This window comes from Rattus norvegicus, chromosome 14 (assembly GCF_036323735.1).
Source record: "Rattus norvegicus strain BN/NHsdMcwi chromosome 14, GRCr8, whole genome shotgun sequence".
NCBI classification, from domain to species: Eukaryota; Metazoa; Chordata; class Mammalia; order Rodentia; family Muridae; genus Rattus; species Rattus norvegicus.
In genome coordinates, this window is record NC_086032.1 from 105,403,984 (window position 1) to 105,409,540 (window position 5,557).

At 36.7% G+C, this 5,557-nt stretch overlaps 1 pseudogene; it reads right to left on the reverse strand.

Moving 5' to 3' along the window:
- Positions 1-222: 222 nt before the first annotated feature.
- On the reverse strand, positions 223-733 carry Mosmo-ps1 (modulator of smoothened, pseudogene 1; annotated as a pseudogene).
- Between the last annotated feature and the right edge of the window lie 4,824 nt (positions 734-5,557).

The window sequence follows — 5,557 nt, forward strand, 5'->3', positions numbered from 1 at the left end:
GACTGACTGCCTGAATATGCTCAGGAGATTCAGCCAATACTGCATTTGGTTAAGTGCATAGTGAGAACAAACCAAAGCAATCTTTTCCTTATGGGCACCAGGTTCATCTAAGCATCTTCCTATGAGAGGACTGCCCTGATACCTTCTCTTTGTCCTCCCAACCTCTAAAAATAAAAAGTAAAATAAAATAAAAAATAAAAAGTTAAGCCGTTTAGACATTTGTCAGCCTGGTAAACAGACTTTGTCAGCAAAGTCCTACTATTATGAAGGAAATAGATAAGACAAAAAGTACACGTGATGACCCATCTATTGTGTTGTTGGGTAACTTATAAGGTTGACTTCCAACTTCATTGATGCAAAATCCTATTGGAAATGGTTGGGCAGTCATACAGAAAAGGGTCCATCCATCCATACAGAAAATGGTATCCATCGAGCGTGTTTTGTAGCTTCTCTTCACCAGTGGGAAGCCACCAGCAAATTCCAAGTCACAGTCAAGGAAATGATTCCTATGATGATAAAGTACAGAATGGTGACCCCCTCTGGGGGAAGCCGAGGCAGGGACCCAGGTCCAGCCTCATCCAGGGATTTTCTGACACTGCTGCACTAGGTAGGCCCACAGCAAGTGCTTCTGCGACTGCCCTGCGTTGAGTCAGTCCAGGTTGGCGATGCTGGCGTTGGCAAAGATACCCGCAGTCAGAAAGAGACATCCTGAGATGATGGCCATTTTATCCATCTCCACGCCCCACTCCCCCATTTCCCACCTCAGGGCAGGCCAAGGCCTCTTTTGTCATGCCCCTTGGGCCAGACCTGGGTTCCCTGTGCCACCACCCTCAGCCTGTGCAGAATGCGCTTCTGCCCTCTGTGCTGGGATCTTTATTGCACTTCTTAATGAAAAACTTAAAAAGTCAAATTTTAGTTTTTAACTTATATTTTCCCATTTGACTACTAACTACCTGAGAAGTAGTGGTTAGTAAGTTAAAAATAACCTAAATCCTATTATTTTTAAGCCACTTAAATTTTAATTAATTAAAAGTAATCTAAATCCTAATCTTTGCTAAGCCACCCAAGTTCTTCTATGGGAGGTTGGGCATTTACTCAGCCACCACTAGTAGCATGCTAATCATTCATTGTATATCAATACTCCAACCTTTAATTTGGCCCACTACCACTAGAAATAAAAACCATATTTCTATTCTGAAATGCAGCTAGACTTTTATGAGCATAAGTATTGAGCAAGGACCCTGGGAAGTCTCTTTTAAATAGTCAAAATCAGATGTAGCTAGAATAATTTTGCTGGTGTTCCCTTTATATTAAACTGCCAGGTCATTCTCATGTACATAACTTTAGTTGCCACTTTTGTCTTGAGACTAGAAGCCATACAGTGACATAATGCTAGACACTGATGCATAAGCGTGGTAAATCCCCAACTGCATAAAGGTAATATAACAGACAAAACAGTCACAGTAACTTCTTGAGATGAGAAGTGATATCCTCAAGCGTGAAATTTTAATATTGTGTTACGTTGTGATCCCTAACAAAGAAGGAGATGAAAATTAAAAGGATCAATACGGTTAATAGTGCAATGCACTTTGTGTCTATATGCAGGGCAAAAAGAAAGAAAGACACATGTATCTTATTACCTATTCTTCATCTAATTATTTAAAAGAAATAGGATTGAAAACAGTGAGAAACTGATAAAAGTAGGTTAACATGCAGGCATTGTGGTGCATGTACTGTCACTTGAGTGTTGACCATGATCTTTCTGAAATGATCTCTTTTAGGCTTCAGAGCACCAGCAAACATTTCTAATTATTTGAGTTTTTCATGAGCCTTCCTTTTTCGTGAGCTTTTCTTTTCTCATGGGGTGTCAAATGCTATTCCTCCTGGGAGCTTCATTTAGCACTTTCCTATTTTAATTATTGGTGTTCTGAGTGAGTTCTTCAATTGAGGAAATCTCAAATCATCAATGCAGCGAGTGATTGAACACCATATTTTTTAAATATTTTGAGTTATGAAGCCTCTTCAATATGCTTCATCTATGGAGGCCTCCACATTGACTGTCAGTTCCCATTTATTCTCTCAACAGTAACCTTGAATTCCAACTACTTCTTCGTACTCATTATACTATTGTCTCTGGATTGTGAGACACAAATGGAGGGTGTCCCTATCTAAGTCCTTCTTGAATTATACCATTAATTGCTACGGCACTCTATTTTATATCTGCATGGTTCAGATTCTATTCAAACTTATCATATCACTGACAATTTAGTTGTTCAACAACTAATCTAAAAGAAATATGGCATGAGATCATAACCTATTGATTGTTTACTGCCTATAGACCAAAGTTCAGAGTCTGTCTTGCTATGAACATCTGCCCCAGTGTACATTAGTGTTATGTTCTACATCTTAGCAGATATGGAGCTCTTTGGTCTTTCATGACTGTCTGAAGACTGTTATTGCCTCTACTTAAAAGCTTTAATCAATTCTCTTGAAGTGCCAGTTGTTTTCTTGTCCTTGGTACCATTAATTTTATGAGAGTAAAATATTCTTAAATACGTACCATAGCCTATAGAATTTGCCTTTCATACTAGACTTGAGAAAACATAAGGGCATGTTTATATTAAAATCATATTTTCCTAAGACTTAAATGCTTGTTAAAAACGAGTTTTCTGTCTTTTCCTTTAGCAGTGATAAAATGGAATTGAGGAATATAGTTAGTCTTTAGATGTATAGGACTGAGAGTCAATAATGATATCTAGGAATGTGACTTTTCTTTTAAAATTGATTTTAGAAAGTTTTTAGTGACCAATTACAACACAAAGGGAATGTATTAGATGCTGTAACTTTTGGATAAGTTCAAGAACTCTCTGTAGTCTTTTAAGCATCAAATTCACTCAGTTATTTTGCCTTAATGACCATGGGACTGAAGTCTTTTCTCCTGAGAAAGGTGCATCAGAAAAGTTACTCCCATAGGATCAGCTTCTATGATTAATAGGACATTTAACAGTCCATAGAATTTTAAATCATCTTTTCATCTTGGTTTCAAAGTTTGAAGAGGACAGTCTGCTGCTTTTACTTTTGTCTGCACTGATTGTATTGCTTCTGAAAGACTACACTCTGGCTTTGAAGTCTAGGACCCTGATTTAGACAAAGAGGAGCATAAAAAAAAGTAGCTTCACTGGTGTCTTCATTTACAGAACAATCAGAACTGATTTTGAAGTTGAGTGATTGGAAGAGTTAATTTTCAATCTCTGTTAATACCGAACAGATGCCTAGTCCTCTGTTCTGTGAAGGAGTGAACAGAAATTTCAAAAAAAAAGACTAATAAGACTTTCCCATAGTTATCTTTCCATTTGAACTCATCATCAAAGGTTGATTCTTTAAAAAAAAAAAAGAACCATTAGCACATCTCGATTCACCAACCTCAGATGAATCTGTTCTTTCACACGGTAGTTTCTTCAGCAGCTGCTGCCATCTCCTCACTAAAGAGCATTTGTAACATCAAAATTGAATTGATCCAGAAGTCAGAAATCAAAATGGGCTGTAATACTCTATTAAGGAACATCATCACATGACTTTTAAGATCACACTTTCTTCTTCTTTTCATTATAAAAATATCGCTAATATCTAAGAATTTTGTTTCTCATTTTATATGTTCCATGCAACCATACATCCATACATCCATACGTACATCCATACATCCATAAATACATCCATACATCCATACATACATCCATACACACACATACATAAACATGTACATTCCTAAACATACATACATACATACATACATACATACATACATACATACATGATCAGAGTAAGCTACTTGAACGTCTGGAACTCTTGATTTCTGTCTCTAGAGTGAGCTATTTCCACAGGAAAAACTAAGTGGATGCTACTTATTTATTTTTAAAAGTTCCTCATGCTGGTACACATCTCTCTTTAAAAAAGAAAACCTGTGTGGTTTTCATTATAGTTTTTATAGGAGATCATGTACTTACTCTGTTAGAAGATAATGAAGATTTTTGCAAAGGGAGTTAAACTTAGGTTTAGCAGAACTGAGAGATTTTTTTCAGGCTTAAAGCTTTAGTTAATTTTGACACTCTATTAATTGCTCTTGTATATTCAGTCATCAGTCTAGAGGACTGAAAAACATAGGCATAGTGAAATCTGTGTATAATAGGCCAAATTTAAAATTAGATGTGTTTGTTCAGAAAATATATGTTTTATGATTAATTGGCAGAAATTTCTCACAGAAAATTAAGGTGTATTTTAAAATAAAATTTTACTACTATTAAGGCAAGTGAGAAACATACTGAGCATATGCTTAATTAGCTCTTAAGTCTTAAATGGTTTATCTAGCAAAAAGATGAATATATTGAGAATAGACTAATATTTAAAAGCCCTCTTGTTATAAGCAGATGTACCAGTTTATCTCAGCATGTTACAATTTAACTATATGTATTTTAATAGCTTTTGGTAAAAGATCAAATTAGGATTATATGTATTTTCAAATTTCAAGATGTACCTGTTCATCATTTATTAAAACATTAATTACCTTAAATGTTTATACAACCATATATACATAGCTATACCGAGACATGCCCACACATATACATTGGTATATAGGTATACATCATTAAATTCAAGCCTATAACTCTAATGTAAAATAACCCCAGGGTTTTTATTTTTAAAAAACATGAACATTTTTTATTGGATATATTTTATTTACATTTCAAATGTTATTCCCTTTCCTGGTTTCCCGGACACAAGTTCCCTATCCCATTTCTTTGGATATTCCCCTTCCCCAACCACCACCTCCTACCTGCCTTCCTGCCCTGACATTCCCCTACATTGGTCCAGCCATTGCAGGACCAAGGGCTTCTTCTCCCATTGGTGCCCAACAAGGCCATTCTCTGCCACATATGCAGCTGAAGCCATGGGTCAGTCCATGTATAGTCTTTGGGCAGTGGTTTAATCCCTGGAAGCTCTGGTTAGTTGGTATTGTTCTTATGGGGTTTCAAGACCATTCAGCTCCTTCAATCATTACTCTAACTCTTCCAATAGGGACCCCATTCTCAGTTCAATGGTTTGCACTCGCCTCTATATTTGTCATGCTGTGGCTGAGCATCTCAAGAGACAGCTGTATCAGGGTCTGGTCAGCATCCACTTCTTGGCTTCATCAATATTGTCTAGGTTTGGTGGCTGTATGTATATTGGCTGGATCCCCAGGTGGGGCAGGATCTGAATGGCCATTCCTTCAGTCTCTGCTCCAAACTTTGTCTCCATATCTCCTCCTATGAATATTTTTGTTCCCCCTTTTAAGAAGGTCTGAAGCATTCCGACTTTGGTCATCCTTCTTGAGCTTCATGTGGTCTGTTGATTGTATCTTGGGTAATTCAAGTTTTGGGGCTAATATCCTCTTATCAGTGAGTGCATACCATGTGTGATTTTTTTGTGATTGGGTTCCCTCACTCAGGATGATATTTTCTAGTTCCATCCATTTGCCTAAGAATTTCATGAAGTCATTGTTTTTGATAAAGGAATAGTATTC